This window comes from Mustela nivalis, assembly GCF_964662115.1.
Source record: "Mustela nivalis genome assembly, chromosome: 2".
NCBI classification, from domain to species: Eukaryota; Metazoa; Chordata; class Mammalia; order Carnivora; family Mustelidae; genus Mustela; species Mustela nivalis.
In genome coordinates this window covers 69,011,579-69,029,760 of record NC_139021.1, presented here as the reverse complement: position 1 = coordinate 69,029,760, position 18,182 = coordinate 69,011,579, and the positions used below count along the sequence as shown (strand labels likewise).

General features: G+C 37.7%; 1 long non-coding RNA gene across 4 annotated transcripts in view; it reads right to left on the bottom strand.

Moving 5' to 3' along the window:
- The window catches only part of LOC309859428, an 82,451-nt gene that overhangs the window by 30,546 nt on the left and 33,723 nt on the right, over nucleotides 1–18,182 (bottom strand). The window lies entirely within an intron of this gene.

Below are 18,182 nucleotides of genomic sequence, written 5' to 3'. Positions count from 1 at the left end.
CCACTCTCTCAGGAGCTATGGGTATTCAAAAAGCAGGGTCCTTTTTGTTGGGTATCAAGATATGTCAAACAATTCCCAGTACCCTAAAGAGAATCTTCTCCTTATATTTTGAGATTCCCAGCCACCCTCATAGTGTAGATAGCCCAGTGGCTTTTCCTTTTTTTGTACTCTGGCTCACATTTAAAGAACAGAGTTGCTAACTACCAGGATATAAAGACCATGGTGCCTGTAAAAGGTCATTCTCATTGCTATTAACTAGCCTCTTCCTAATTTGTGGTATATGCCACCATTTCCATGACGAAGGAAGTGATCCAAAAGTACTGACTGATCTCTCTTTAACATTTTTTCAGCCTGGAGTTTTCTTCCACCAGACATAAGCATGGGTGACTTTTACTTCAGTAATAGCTATAATCAGTTACCATTTTATTGGAGGCAACTTCCCCAACCTCACTTTCTATCTTCTTATCTTGTTGGGTTTCATTATAGTGCTTACAGCCACTTGATACATTTATTCATTTTTCTCTTCTCCATCATAGTAGCCAACATGAATAGCTCAGCTCAACTGTCTGTGATATATCACCATGACAGAAAATCAAGTCATTAGGACCTTTTTTTGGGATCACATTTCCCCCTTAGCCTAGGTTACTACTACCCAACCATTTGTCATTTAATTCCTTAACTCTCAAAAAAAACTCTCACAAAAAAATAACTAGTGTTATTAAAAAAAAAATCTCTTAATGTACATATATGTATGTAGCCGAAAAGAAAGTGGTGATAACACGAATTATGAGTCTTGGGGCCTATCCACTCTGCCCTGGCTGACCACAAACCCACTTTATATTGCAAAAGAAAGCTGTTAGAGCGTTTGCTTTAAGATACAAACTCTAAAAACTCTAATAAAACAAAATAGAACTTTATTCATGTTTAATGGTTGCATTGCAAGCATGGATTTCACAATCTCAAACCATATGAAGGAACAGTTTATATGCTGATGTTGTTCTTAGGGAACATGTCAACTAAAGAATAAATTTATAGACACAAATTAAATACATAAGGGAAAGGCAGGGAGTGGCTTCTAAGAAATCATAAAATTTAAGCATTTAGGGAATGGAAAAATACATAGAATTGACTTTTATTTAAGTGTGGGAGAGTTCACAAAAATAATTTTGAAGAACAATTCAATTAAACTACATTTTGGTATATAATAGATACCTACAGGCAGTCTTTCTTTACTTTAGGCCTTCAGAGGCCAAAGAACCTCATGGATTACTCAAAGTTACCTCTACCTGTTAGGGCTCAAATTCCTCCTTTTCTGCTTGGTTAAAGTTGATATCTTAACTCCAGTGATAAATTAGCTCTTCTAGGAAACAAGATAGCAAACTAGGATTAAAAAAAAACAGGAATTTCCAACAAGATGCATTAAAGGACACAGGACTTACAGTGAGCAAGTCATCCTGGTTTGTCCAAGACTTTTCAGCTTTAGGACTAAAATTCAACAATCAGGGAAACCATGGAGTCCTGGGCAAACTGGGATGGCTGTCACCCTTACAGATATCTCTCTAATGATAACAAGCCCAAGTTATCAGATCACACCCAAAACTATTTATTTGGTTTTGTGAAGTCATTGCCTGATGTACCAAGACCAAAACAATGGACTGGGTCTTAGGGTCTATACCAGATAATGAGCTTTTGCATCTGGCAGACATCTTGCCTAGATACTATGTTCTGCTGTTTACTAGCCCTGTGAGCTTTTGCAAATCCCTTTACAATTTTGACCTTCGGCTAGTAGGACTGCTTATAACACCGAAATAGGAAGTTACTTAGCATGGTGCCTAGAGTTAAGTATCTCTATGTAATTTATTATTAGTTCATCATTAGTTTTTGATGTGGTGTTCAATGATTCATTAGTTGTGTATATTTTTAATAAGGTGCAGTAGATGGTATCTCCTCCTCTTCATCCTCATCATTATCATGGCCCTAAGAATCAAAGGTTCAGGCTCTTTCATTATTTATTATTGTGACCTTGGTCAAGACTTTTCCCTGTCCTAGACCTCAGTTTTCTTACCTGTAAAGTGAAGAGAACTATAGAACCCATCCTTGTACTGGAAGATTATTATGAAATCAAATGAGAAAATGTAGGTTAAGAGAAATGTATATTGTAAAGCTGGATTCAAATGCAAAGATTCAAGATATGCTAATGTGTCAATGCTGAAGGAAGGACTGGACCTCCAGAAATGAAATGGATAACAGTAGTTACACTTATTTAAAAAGTCAGTTGGCATATTGCCTGTGGTGCTAGTTATTAAACCTCAAGAAAGACAAAACAATCAGGGAGAGTCCAAGATGGCAATGTAGGAAAATCCTGAACTCAACTTCTCCACAAACAAACCAAATCTATACTTTCATATAGAGCAATTCCTTCTGAAGAATGGAGGCCTGATTGAACAGCTTCTGCACAATGAAGAATGGCAAGAGAGATGGAGATACAGTAATGAAGGAAACCCCCAACCCTGATGTTGCAAACTATCATAGGAAGGGACAGTACTGAAGGACCAGGAATAAATTTTTCTCCCTGGGAAACATGGTGGTGGGGAGGGAGAAGCTGCCATTTTAAATTCTAGTTGCCCTTTCAAAGGAACTAGCCCTGAATCCCTGCCAAATGTCAGGGGAGTGGCTAGAATGCTCCCTGGATCTAAGGTGATGGTAAGCACAATACTTTATGCTACCCCTCCACTTTGAGAGTACAGATTGGGGGAGGAACTGGGCACTATAGTTGGCCAGCTGCTTCAGGGAGAACTGGGGTTCTGCTGCACACTATCTCCAGCTGTCCCACCAAGGTAGCCTCAGTACAGTGCATACTGGGATACCCCTTGGCAGTACCCCCTTAGCTCCAGCCATTTTGCTAAAATGGCACAGGCACAAATCACTGCACCACTTCAGCACCAGAATTTTAGGAACATCCCCAGTGCAGAGCACCTCAGGACCTCTCAGCCTATAGCTGCTTTAGACTCAGACAACTCACAGAACACCCTTAAGCAAAACACACAAGGACCTCCCTCCCCACCCCACAATTTGGTGCCAGCTCAGCCCCAGCTGCCCAACCAGGACACCCCCTAATGTGGAGTGTTCTGGGATCCTGCAGCCCACATTGTCTCAGCTCCAGCCACCCTGCCAGTGCACCCTCTATACAGAGTGCCCCATGACACCATAGCTATCATCTACTTTGCCTTCAGTTGTTCTGAAAAAGCATGTCCTCTACAAAGAAAGCCCTGGGACCTTCTAGCTTGTACCCATTTCAGCTTCAGCAACCCTGTCAAGGTGCTGTCGATAAAGAAATCCCCAGGACCATACCAGTCTATGCATACTTTGGCTCCAACAATCCCACCGGGGTAGCCCCAGCAAAGAATGACACAGGACACCCCCACCAGCCACAGCTCTAGTCAGCCACCCAAAGTCACCAGGCACACAAGTGTACACTGGTGATGGCCACACACAAGACTATTACTCTAAGTTTAGGAGAAGTAGATTTTACACCTAATTCATAGAAATACACCCAGAAAATTAAGAGGAATATGCTCTAAAAGAAACAAAACCTCAGAAAAAGAACAAAGCAGATAAGTAATCTATCTGATAAAGAGTTCAAAGTACTGATCATAAAAGTGCTCACTGGACTGGAGAGAAGAGTAGATGAACTTAATGAGTACTTCAGCAAAGATCTAGATAATAAATATAAATTACCAGAGTTGAAAAATAACTGAAATCAAAGCTAAGCTTTGGGAAATCAGAGGATATAGAAGAATGGATAGGTGATCTGGAATACTGGATAATGGAAAGTACCTAAGCTCAACAGCAAAAAGAAAAAAATATTAAATGAGGTTAGGGTAAGTGATATTTTGATAATATAAATCAAACATTTGTATTATAGTAGTCCCAGGAGGAGAAGAGAGGTGGGGCAGAGAATTACTTGAAGAAATGATAGCAGAAAACTTACCTTACCTGGGGATAGAAACAGACATTGAGTTCAGGAAGGACAGAAAGTACCAAACAAGAAAAAGCCACTGAGGTCCACATCAAGACACATAATAATTAAAATGGTAAAGATTAGGGGCACCTGGGTGGCACAGTCAGTTGAGTGTCCACCTCTTGGTTTAGGCTCAGGTCATGATCTCAGAGTCTGAGATCCAGCCTCATGTGGGGATCCACACTAAACACAGGGTCTGCTTACAGTTTCTCTCTACCTCTCTCTCAGGCCCTCCCCCACTGCATGCTCACTCTCTAAAATAAATCTTTAAAAAAATAAGATGGCAAATATTAACCATCAAGACAATTTTAATAGTAGCAAGAAGCAACTGGTTACATACAAGGGAAACCTCCTAATAACAACATCAGATTATTTTTGTCAGAAACCGACTATATCATGCCACTCCCTTCTGGCTACAAAGTACTGGAAGGTTTAAAAAAAAAAAAAAAACAACAACAAAAAAAAAACCTACAACTGAGAATACTCTACCTGGCAAGATTATCATTCAGAATTGAAGGAGAAAGTTTCTTAGATGAACAAAAGTTAAGAGTTTATCACTACTAACCTGGCCTTATAAAAAATGTTAAACATACTTTAAGTAGAAAGACCATAATTATAAGAAAAGTATGGAAGAAAAAATTTCACCAGTAATGCAAACATACACTAAAGGTAGTAGAACAACCACTTATAAAGCTATTATAAAGATTAAGAGACAAAAATAATAAGATATTACTAGTTGCAGGGACTGGCAAAATAAAGATATAAAATAGGACAGTATACATAAAAAACATGGAAGTAGGAAGAATGAAACTTCCTTAACGTGTATTCAAACTTAAGTGAAGATAACTTAATATAGATTGATTTAGGATGTTATATATGAACCTTATGGTAATCATAAACCAAAAATTTACAACAGATGCACAAAAAGTGAAGAGAAATGAAATCAAGCATAGCACTAAAACTCATCGATAAGAGCAAGAGAATTACAAAAGTAATCAGAAAGCAATTAACAAAATGGCAAAAACAAATCAACTAAGTGTAAATGGCCTAAATACTCTAAAAGACACAGGGTGACTGAATGGTAAACAAAACACCTAATACCCATCTATATGATGCATACAAGACACTACAGACTTAAAGACACATACAGACTAACAGTGAAGGATAAAAGTTACTCCATGCAAATTGAAATGAAAAAGAAAAAAGCTGAATAGCAATACTTAGACACAATAAAGTTTAAACAAGGACTATAATAAGAGACAAAGGGCACTGCATAATGATAAAGGGATTAATCCAACAAAAGGATATAACACTTGTAAACATCTATGCACCGAACATTGGAGTACCTAAACACAAAGCAAATATTGACACAAAGGAGGAAAGTGACAGTAATACAGTAACAGTAACAGGGGACTTTGACACTCCATTTTCATCAGTGGAAAGGTCATCCAGGCAGGGGAGAAAAAAGCAGTAGAAAACAATGTTTTTGAATAGCACATTAAATCAGGTACACTTATATAAACAGAATACCCAAAATAGAATATACTTTTTTTTTCAAGTGCACATGGACATTCCCCAGCATAGATCATATGGTAGATAGCAAAACAAGTTTCAATAAATTTGAAATGGAGATCATATCAAGCATTTTTTTTTTTTCTGGCCACAATGGAATGAAACTAGAAATCAATTACAAAAGAAAAAAAAAACTGGAAAAAAAGACATGTAGGCTAAACAACATGCTACTAAATTACCAATGAGTCCGTGAAAAAAATCAAAGAAAAATAAAATACATGGAGATAAATAGGAAGACATAGTGGTCCAAAACCTTTGAGACACAACAATACCATCCTAAGAGAAATTTATACCGAGAAAAATCTACCTCAAGAAACAATAGAAATCTAAAGTAAACAATTCATCTTTCATCTAAAGAACTAGATAAAGAAGAACCAACAAAACCCAAAGCCAAAAGTTAGTACAAGAAAGGAAATAACAATCAGAGCAGAAACAGATGAAATAGGCACTAAAAAATTACCAAAATAGAAAATATCAGTGAAATCAAGAGCTTTCTTTGAAAATATAAACAAAATGATAAACTTTTAACAAGACTCATGAAGAAAAATAAAGAGTACCCAACTGAAATCAGTAAGAGGAGAAATAACAATCAATACCACAGAAATACAGATTAGAGATTATCAAAAATTATATGCTAACAAATTAGACAATTTAGAAGAAATGGATAAATTTCTAGAAGCATACAATCTTCCAAAAGTAAATAGAAATAGAAAATAATGAACAGATGATTGGTAATAAAATTAAATTGTAAAGAAAGTCAATAAACAGAAGTCTAAAACTAGACATATTCACAAGTTCTAGAATATTTAAGAGATAATATCTATTCTCAAACTATTTCAAAAAATAGAAGAGGAAGGAAAGCTTCTAAATTCATTCTATGAGGCTAGCATTACCCTGATACCAAAATGAGACAGAAACACTACAAGGAGGAGCAGGAGAAAGAATTACAGGCCAATATCCGTAAAGAATACAGATGCCAGAATTCTTGAAAAAAGTTAGCAAACCACATTTAACAATACAGTAAAAAAATCATTCACCACAATCAAGTGAGACTTAATCTGGAAGTGTAAGAATGGTTCAATATTTACAAAATCAATTGATACTACATTAACAAAATGAAGGATAAAAATGGTATCTTAATTGATGTGGAAAAGTGTAGTCCTCGACCCGCAAGGATGACAAGAAGCCTGGTTCAGTGTTAATATTCATTTCCTCCTTTTATTTCGTCAACTTCCTTAGCTTATATGCGGCAGGGTGACCAATAAGGGGTCAAGCCATGGGGAGAGCCAATGAGAGTCCTGTTACTATGCTGATTAAATTTGAAACAGCCAATGACTATGTCCTCCTTTAGGCGGGCTTCACCAGAAAGTTCGTTGTTTACTTGCAGCATATTTTGCTGGCAGTGAGCCAAGCGCCATCTTGTAATGGCGGGGACTTTCCCAGTGGGAGGTGGTCCCTGACATCTCCCCCTTTTTTGTTTTATGGCAGAGATGGTGCCTGTCTTAGGTCGTCAGTAGCAGAAAACATCCTTACCCATCATCAGACACAAGATATCAATGATCTCTGTCCTGTCTTAGGTTGGTATGCTTCTCTACTGATCTTACCCATCTTTGACTACCGATCTAGCAAGCTTAGCCATATCTGGGGAGATGTCCCAGCCTCTATTGACATAAGGGCTTGTACTATAGCTCCGCTCTGCTCTCGCTGCTGTGTTCTCCATTGGCGAACTTTTCTGAATAGAAGCAGAATGCCAATAAGGAGGAGGACAAGAAGACCAATTGTGCCAGCCCATTGTTTGGTAAACTGGAACATATTGCTCAATGTTTGAAATAGATCTGGAAGGGAAGCTGGTTGCACACGCGTACTATTTACTCGAGTTATCTCAGCCAAAAGGATTTGTGTGAAATTTTGAATATAGTCAGACCAAGCACCCTGCAAACCTGGGAAAGCTGTTCGGAGGAATTGCTAATCTGACTAAGGTTAGAGAATTTTACAGGGGTAACACAGAGTGCAGAAAAAGAAACAATAGAACCAACACTCAGTATTTCAGCTAGTGAAGAACAGGGGAAAATAAAGGAAGAATTAGTTAAAGGTAAAGGATAGGGCCAAGCCTTTAGAATAGCCCATAATTCACGTGTCGCCATCTGGGGAATTAGGAATATCAGAGTCCCCCACGACAGTAGGAGGATCACGGCTTCCTCTGTCCTCATCCTCGTTCTCAGGGGCCTTCCGGACCAATCTCTCTGGAATCCAAATCGGCACTTCTTTGTCCTGCGGACTTCTCCCTTGCAAGGTTTTTATATTTTTCTTAATATTTCTCGGGTTTCGGCACCATTTTTCGCCCTCGACCCGCAAGGACGACAAAAAGCCTGGTTCGGTGTTAATGCTTCATTTCCTCCTTTTATTTCGTCAACTTCCTTAGCTTATATGCGGCAGCGTGACAAATAAGGGGCCAAGCAGTGGGGAGAGCCAATGAGAGTCCTGTTACTATGCTTATTAAATTTGAAACAGCCAATGACTATGTCCTCCTTTAGACAGGCTTCACCAGAAAGTTCGTTTTTTACTTGCAGCGTATTTTGCTGGCAGTGAGCCAAGCGCCATCTTGTAATGGCGGGGACTTTCCCGGCTGGAGGTGGTCCCCGACAGAAAAGTCATAACAAAACTCAACAGCTGTTCGTGATACAAACTCATAAGTGGGATTACATGGACCACATACCTCAAACATAAGAAAGACCACTGATGGCAAAACCCACAGGTAATAGAACACTTAATGGTTAAAAATAGCTTTTCCTCTAAGAGCAAGAGCAAGACAAGGATTCCACTCTCACCACTTTTATTCTGCATAACCTGAAGTCCTATGCACAGCAATCAAACAAGAAATAAAAGCCATCCAAATTGGTAAAGAAATAAAATTGTCACTATTTGCAGAGAACATGACACCATAAATAAAATCCCTGAAGACTCCACCAAAAAAAGTAGCAGAAAACCAAATTTTAAAAGACTCCATTTAAAGTTACACAAAAAAGAATAAAAATACTTAGGAATCAACCCAAGAAAAAAATGTACCCTGAAAACTATAAAACATTGATGAAATGGAAAAGTACATGAACAAATAGAAGATACATGTTCATGGATTAGAATACTATTGGTAAAATGTTCACTCCACCCAGAGCGATCTACAGATTCAAACCAATTCCTGTGAAAATACCAACAGTGCTTTTCAAAACACTGGAATAGTCCTAATATTTGTATGGAACTACAAAAATCCTGAATAGCTAACACAATCTTGAGAAAAAGCAACGACTGAGAACTTGAAAATTACATTCTGAGAACTCTATTTGTCAATTTTCTCTCAATAAAAAGGGATATCTTATTAAAAAACAAAATGAGGGGAAGTTCACATAATAACCAAATATTTAAGTTTTTAGAAGTAAGGCTTATTGGCCTCATACACCTGTTCAGAGCTCATGTTATGTATTTATGTAAGTGTATAGCTCCATGCTTGTGATCAAGATTAGTGGTGCTCATCAATATCTTTATTTTTATCTTTTTATTTAGATTATCACAGTCTATTTCTTCAGCTCATTTAGGCGGCCCTGAGAGACTAGTCTGGTCAATGGCATGAGGGAAGAAGTACTATGTACCTCTTTCAAACCTGGCCCCTGAAACTTCACTTGAGATCATCTTCACCTTCACTTTCCTCATGTGATTAGGGGTGCAAGAACCCACTGCAAGACTGAGAAAAGATTAAAAGAGCTTGGATCCCTCCATGACTGTGGAATATAGCATCGTTAGCCTACCCATTGCGTCATGAACAACAAATCCTTCATGTTTCCTATATATTTCTGCAACTATGGTTGTGACATTTAATTTCAAGCTTTAAATATCTTGGTTCAATACTTTACCAAGTTACCTCACAGACTTTTTCTTTTTAAATTTATCTGATATTTTACCTACAGAACTTTGAAATGGTACATAGATTTCAGGATCATTTTAGAAGAAGAATATTAATTGCAGGGGCCCAAACATGAACTGATTAAATTAAAACAAAACCTCAGATAAACCTTTGGCACTGACTTCAAAACTTCTCTTGTTGATAGAGAATAATTCCCTTATGAACTATGCTGGACTTAATTAACACATCTTTCTGTACTAGCAGTTGCTTGTGCAGGGATGAAAAACAGATTTAAAGAACAAGAGGTTGTTGCAACAACTTGAGTGTGATGAAGCCATGTTTCCCTTGTTACAGTGTGAACTGTGCACTGGCAGCTGCTTGAAAAATTTATGTTATTCTTTATTTAAATTCAATTAGCCAACTTACAGTACATCATTAGTTTCAGATGTAGTGTTCAGTAACTTCTCAGTTGCATATAACACCCATTGCACATCACATCATGAGCCTTTCTTAATGCCCATCACCGAATTACCCATCCCCCTACCCTCCTCCCCTCCAGCAACCCTGTTTCCCATAGTTAAGAATCTCTCATAGTTTTTTCTCCCTCTCTGATGACTTCCCATTCTGTTTTCCCTCCCTTCCCTTATGATCCCTCTATGCTGTTTTATTCCACATAAAAGTGAAACCATATGATCATTGTTCTTCTGACTGACTTATTTCCATCAGCATAATACCCTCCAATTCTATCCACATCAGTGTAAATGGTATTTATCCTTTCTAATGGCTGAGTCATATTGTATATATTACATTTTATATATGTACTACATCTTTATCCAATCATCTGTCAATGGACATCTAGACTCTTACCACAGTTTGGCTACTGTGGACATTGCTGCTATGAACATTGGGGCACAGGTGCCCCTTTGGATCACTACATTTATACCTCTGGGGTAAATACCTAGTAGTGCAATTGGTAGGTCATAGGGCAGCTCTATTTTTAACATCTTGAGGAACCTCCATACTTTATACCACTTTCCAGAGTAAAGAATGTACCAGCTTGCCTTCCCACCCAGAGTGTAAGTGGGTTCCCCTGCTTCCACATCCTTGCCAACATTTGTTGTTTCCTATCTCATTAATTTTAGCCATTCTGACTGGTGTGATGTGGTATCTCATTGGGGTTTTGATTTGTAAGTCTAATAATACAATTCACCATTGTACTATTTTCAGTGAAACATTTCTGTAAAGCATTTTAATTACCAACAGTAAACCTTTCCCTGGGAATGTGTTTTTTGTTTGTATTTTTTTTTTAACAGTGAAGCTTATTTTTCTTGCCATAATTTATTATGTGTAAATCATGTCTTCTTTATATTACTTCAAAAGTGGGCATCATAGGCTATTTTTACTGAAGCTAGTATCACACAGAAATGCTGACAGTTACATAAAAGGTTTATTAAGTGGCAACATCAAAACATGATCCATTAGTGGGAAGCTGATGTACTTTGCCATTAAATCATAGGTCTCTATAAAAGTGTTAACCTCTTTGAATCAAATTGGGACACAGATAAACAGTAAAAAGCAATACCCAAGTTAGTTCAAATGTAATATTTATTAGTTAATATGCTAGAGTTGTGAAAGTAGATATATATTCACCAAGTTATACGAATTAGCATAAACCCATAAGCCTAGGGCACAAAGAACTCTAGTGAGGGTTAGTTCACACAAGCAGGAATAGAAACTTGAAAATTCCAACAACGACTTAGAGCACCAACATTATTGTCCATCTCTAGCTAGTAAGGCTGATGGCTGCAACAGTAACCGTGTGTTGGTGACTGAAAAGACTGGCCCCAGACCAGAAAATAACTGAAATGAAGTTCTGCCTATTTCCCATACAGCACTGTAAACTGTGTGACCCAAGATCACCATTACCTTATTCTGCAGCACTATCCTAGAAGACATATGGCAGGATACTCAGAGCTATTACTAGAGCTATCTCCTGCATGTATGCATGCATGTACACACCCAGAGGTCTTTGGCAAGCCACACATCTAATTAGGGCCTTTCAATCCCTTAGGGTAGTGAAGAGAATACCATGGGCCACACTGGAGTCAGGACCTCTGGTTTACTCCTGGAATTAAGAGAAGGTGGGAAAAGGGGCCTGGCACATTGCAAGTCATCAACATTACTTATTGAATGGAGAGTCTTATATGTAAGGGAGTTCCTATTTCAGAGAACTTTGAAAAGTACCTTAAAAGACTTGTTCCCATGAACTTGTTTGAAAGCAGATCTAGAAGACCAAATAGGGATCCTGCTCCAGGCTGTCCTCTAAAAGTAATGCTTCCTAAGCCTTTCTACATCATGACACACACAGAAAATGATAGTATTTGCATGAAACAGTAGTTAAATGGAGGATTTTGGAATCCTACATAAGGTGGAGGTGACAGGAAACCTGAGGGCTGATGAGATGGATCCTCCAGCACATAGTTTGGAAGCTATGTTCCAGAAGAGATGAATAATACTGAGAGTCCATTGAGGGATCTAGCTTTTCCTGTTATTATTTAACAGATTCTATCACCTGCTGAGTGCTTACCATATGCCAGCAACTATACCCAACACTTAATGCACACTATTTCTTTTTATCCTTAAAGTAATCTAGGGACTCTACTTCTGGTAACAACAGCATGAGATGGTCAGATGACTGCTCCATAGAAAATGACTATACACTGGACAAAACCATTTGTGACAATCATTTCAGGGCACTGGAAAATAACCAAAGGTAGGCAACAACTTGGGAAATACTAATTCATGTGAAACTGCTACTGCATTGAGTAATAACTAAGAATTAACTTTTGGAGGGGAGGTGGGAGTCTGAGAGCATTCCCAAGCTCCACCAACTACCAAACATGGGCAGTGAAAATCCAGCTTTATGAGCTGGAGGTGACAGACTCAGGAGCAGGCAACAAAGCAGTTAGAAATTTCAGAGGGAGATTTTGGATGTGAGAAAGCTATAGAGCAACTGATACAATAAGCTTTCCATATATACCTGGTTAACTGCTAAACTATGTGTGCTTATTGGATACAGCAGGGAACCCAACAAAAATTGAAAGAAAGCATGTGAATTTGCCACACATCTGAATGCACAGTGAAATCTACACAAAACAGAGGAGGATGAAAGCCTGACTAACTCAGAGTCTCTGACTACAATCTCTGACTCTTTGGCCTCTGAACTATGCAGGTGCAGAGGAACTCCTTAGAGAACTAGGCAAAAGAAAAAACATCTGTGGTTGGAGATTTCAGTTTGACTCCAGGCATGTTAAAGTCTAAATCCCTCCAAAGAACAAAACCGATTTCAGATTCACTGTGAGTACAACTACAAATGCTTTTTACTATTTTTTGACCAAAATATATGAGATGGGAAAAGGAACAGGAATGACCCATATCTAGGGAAAAAGGCAGCCATTAGAATTTGACACTGAGTGGGCTCAGAGGTTGGATTTAAGACAAAGACTTCAAAGAGCTATTATAAATACATTAAAAAATTAAAGGAAATCCTGTTCAAGGAATATTCAAATAATGAACAAATAGTAAATACTAAGAGAAGGAAACTAAAAGAATCTAATGGCTATTGTAGAGAAGAAAAGCATATTAATGGAAGTGAAAAATATATTGTATATACTCAAACAGATTTGAAATGGTGAAGAAAAAAACAATGAATGAAAAATCAGTAGGTCACAATCTAAAAACAGAACAATAAAGTTAAAAATAAACAAACTTGAAGATCTGTGGGTCAATATCAAGCACTGCAAAATATAACTCAGGCCTGACCTCAAGGTAAGTTCTGTTAAAGCTGCACATGTACCCTGCCCAGACATTGCTGCATACTATGCCCCACACCTTGTGCCTCCAACTGCTGGTGTATGGCCCCCAGCCACTATAGCATTTCAAGAGATCTGGCATAGGATTTGCGACCTAATGGAAATTTTGCTAATCCTGCTGCCCACTCCCAAGTTCCCTGGTGGCCATGCTCCCTCAGAACTGGTGTGCCTGGGTCCTACTAACACTACAGAGAACAAGCACAGCCCACAACAGGCAGAATGTCAGTGCAGACAAGTGCACTGAAAGGAACCTAAGTGACTCAGACACAACAACAGATTATAGGCATCACACAGAGAATACTCTTTTGAAATGCCAGATTCTGCGAACAGGGGACACTCTATTGCAGGGCACTCCAAGACCTCTTTTTTATAAAGTAGCTCTTTTCAAGAGCAGAAGACATAGCTGATTTTCTCAACACAGGGAAATAAGACACAGAAATGCAGAAAAAAAATGAGGAGACAGAAGAATTTATCCCAAATGCAAGAACAGGACAAGGCCATGCCTAGAGATCTAAGTGAAACAGATATAAGTAATATACCTGATAGAGAATTTAAGGCAATGATCAGGAGGGTACTCACTGGACTTGAGACAAGAGTGGAGGACATGAATGAAACCCTTAACAGAAATAAGGCATGATACAGAAGAGAGAAAGGGCTCAATAAACAAAATGAGAAACGTGCTTGATGGAATGAACACTAGGTAGAAACAGCAGAAAAATTTAGTGACCTAGAAGACAGAATGGGAAGTAAACTGAAGAAAAGAAATAGAAATTATATAAAACAATACATTTAAGGAACTCGGTGACTTCAAACAGGACATTTGTATTTTAAGAGTTCCAGAAAAAAAGGGAGTAGGGAGCAGAAAATTTATTTGAAGAAATAATAGCTGAAAACTTCCCTAATCTGGGGAGGGAAACATATCTAGATCCAGGGGGCACAAAAACTACCATCAAATCAACAAAAGCAGACCTACACCAGAACATATATTAAACTGGCAAAATATAATGGTAAAAACAATATTTTAAAAGCAGTAAGACAAAAGAGGTCATTAACTTACAAATGAAAACTCATAAGGCTAGCAGGAGATTTTTCAAAAAATTTTGCAAGCCAGAGTAGAGTGGCATGATATATCCAAAATGCTGAGTTGGAAAAATCTGCAGCCAAGAACACTCTATCCAGCAGGACTACCATTAGGAATAGAAGAAGGGATAAAGAGTTTCCCCAACAAAAACCTCCTAGGAGTTCATGACCACTAAACCAGTCCTGCAAGAAATATTAAAGGGGATTCACTGAGTGGAAAGGAAACCCCAAAAGTGACAATATAGAGGTAGGAAACACAAAAGTAGTAAAAATGATTCTTTCCTCTTAAAAAAAAAAAGCAAAACAAAAAAACCACAGAGTCAAAGAACTCACAGAATAAAAGAATATAAAATATAAACATACACCTAAAATGTGGGGAGTTAAGGAACAAAGAATGGTCACAAAGTTAAATGACAACCAACTTAATATAGAAAGCTATATGTAGAAGAGGATAGAATATCACTAAAAAAAAAAAGTCAAAAATCATGATAAGAGAAGGATTAGAGAAACACTTCAAAAAATATAACATGTAATAAAATGGCTATAAATACATATCAATAATTATTTAGAATGTAAGTGGACTAAATGCTCCAATCAAAAGACATAGAGGATTGAAGAAAAAAAAAAAAAACAACAGAATGGATTGAGGGAAAAAAGACCCATTTATACTGCCTATAGGAGATTCGTTTTAGGCCTAGACACCTGCAAATTGAAAGGGTATGGAAAAACATTTATCATACAAATGGATGTCAAAGGAAGTGGGAGTAGCAATACTTAGTTCAGACAAAATAGAACTTAAAGTTTTACTTTAGAGAGAGAGCACGTGTGAGAAGGGGAAGAGGTAAAGGGAGAGAATCTCAAGTGGTCTCCCCATTGAATGCAGAGCCTGATGTGGAGCTCAATCCCACCACTGCAAGATCATGACCTGAACTGAATTCAAGATTCAGATGCTTCACCAACTAAGCCACCCAGATCCCCCCCAGATAAAAAACCTTAAATCAATGACTATAATAAGAGATAAAGAAGAATACTATATAATCATAAAAGGGACATTCCAACAAGAAAATAGAAGTTATCAATATTTATGCACCAAAGAGGGGAACACTCAAATATATAAAACAGTAACAAAGGAGCTAATAATAATAGGGGGCTTTAAAAACACCATTTATAGCAATGGTCAGATAATATAAATGGAAAATCAAGGAAACAATGGCTTTGACTGACACACTGGAATAGGATATTTTGAGTATATCTGTTAAATCTATCTTAAAAGAAAACACATTCTTTTCAAGTGTATCACAGAATATTCTCCAGAAAAGATCACATGCTGGTTCACAAAACACGCTTCAGCAAATTCAGGAAGATCGAAGTCCTACCATGCATCTTTTACTGACCACAATGCTATGAAGCTAGACATTAACCACAAGAAAAAAATCTGCAAAGAACACAAATACATGGAGTTTAACATGCTTTACTGAACAATGAATAGGTCAACCAGGTGTAAAGTTTTTTCCGGCGAGATAAACACAACACCAGGCAAAGTGGGTGCAAGGCAAGATTTATTAAAAATGCTCTCCGCCGAAGTTTCAGGGCTCAGGAGAAGGGGAGCCAGGAAAGTTGCGCCGGGAGGAGGTGGGCACCCTCGGGCGAGGTTCCACCACTCTGGAAAGCAGAGTGGCGGAAGTCGCGCCCAAGGCAGGGAGGAGGGGACTTTTAAGGGGTCTCAGAGGAAGCTCAGGGGTCTTTTGGAAGTTTCCCTTATTTGGATATCCCGCTTGCTCATCGGGATCCCATTGGTCCACGGGAGCCCGGGGCGGGGGGTCTCAGATTCCTGCTTGGGCCTTTGTTCTCCTGTCCGAGCTCAGGTCTTGTGGCGGGAACTTTCGCCATCTTTAGTAGCCCTTCCTGCCAGCCCAACACCAGGAAATAAAAACAGAAATAAAGTACATGAAAATGAAAACACAATGGTCCAAAATCTTTGGATGCTGTAAAAACAATTCTAAGAGGCAACTATATAGCAATACAGGCCTATTTCAAGAAGCAAGAAAAATCTCAAACAACCTCACCTTACATGTATAGAAAAGGGACAACAAACAAAGCCTAAAGGCAGCAGAAGGAAAGAAATAAGGAGTAGAGCAGAAATAAAAATAAAAATGTTAAAAATTAAATAGATCAATGAAACCAAGAAATGGTTCTTTGAAATGGTTCACTGAACCATTCAAATGGTTCTTTGAAATGGTTCATTGCCTTTGGCAACGTTTCTAGGAAGAAGTTGCTGTGGCTGAGGTCAAAGAGGTTGCTGCCTGGGCTCTCCTCAATACCAAGCATTTTTAAAGAAGAACAGCAAAGTTAGAGGACTTATATACTACCTGATTTCAAAACAATATAAAAATAATCAAATAGTATAATATTGGCATAAGAATAGAAATACAGATCAATGAAAGAGAATGGAGAATTTGCAAAGATGTTTAAATGGTTAATTGATTTTTTAACAAAGGCGTGAAGTAAACCAATAGTGAAAAGAAAATCTTTTCAACAAATAGTGCTAGGATACCTGGCCATCTGCATGCAAACAATGAACCTTGATCCTTGTACCATGCACAAAAGTTAACTTAAAACAGATCATAAATCTAAATGAGAACTTATTTTAAAACTAAAAATTCTAGAAGAAAACCTAGGGAAAAAAAAATCCATGACACTGCGTTAAGCAAGATTTCTGAGATGTGACACCCAAAGCTTCTTTTCTGGCTTATGTTTATTGTGTCATAGAAGAAAAAAATTAGTAAGTCAGCTTTTATTACAAGTACTCTGGTCTTTGAGATATACCAGCAAGGAAATGAAAAGTTAAAGACTGAGAAAATATTTACAGAAATATCTAATGAAAAATTTGTTTCCAAAAAATATAAAAAGTGCTTAAAATACACAGTAAGAAAAAATTTTTATGTTAGTAACCATACAACTTAATTTTAAATTGGGCAAAATATTTGAACACACCTTACACAAAAGATACATAGTTTTCTTTACAAGCACCACACAAAAGAAGGTATATAAGTTGAACAGATACTCCACAGAAGATATACAAATGATCCACAAGACACAAAGAAGCTCACCATCATTGAAATTAAATTAAGCCCTCATTGAGACACCATTCCATGCCCACTGGAATAATTCAGGTTAGAAAGGTGGACAATACCAAGTGTTGTTGAGGATGTGGAGGAACTGAAACACTATGTACTGTAGGTGGATATGCAAAATGGTAGAACCACTTTGAAAAGTTTGACAGCATCTTATAATATTAAACATATACTTACTTGGCTCAACAATTCTACTTCTAGGTATCTACCCAAGACAAAACCTATGGCCACAGAAATATTTATATGATTATGTGTAGCAGCATTATCCATAGTAACCCCAAATAGATACTACCCAAACATAAATAAGATGTGGTAGGTTATACAATGGAATACTTTTCAGCCATAAAAGGGATGAACTACTGATACAAGGTACAAACAAAATGCATGCACCACAAAACAACATGCTAACTGAAAAACGCTAAAAGACTACACAGTTTCCATTCACGTGATATTCTGGAAAAAAGCAAAACTGTTGGAACAGAAAGCAGTCAAATGGTTTCTGGGACCAAGGAAAGGTAGGCATTAGGGATTGAAAAAGGCCCTTTACTTTAGGGGGTGATGCAAAAGTCCTAAAACTAGGTTGTGGTGGCAATTTCCCAACTAAAGAT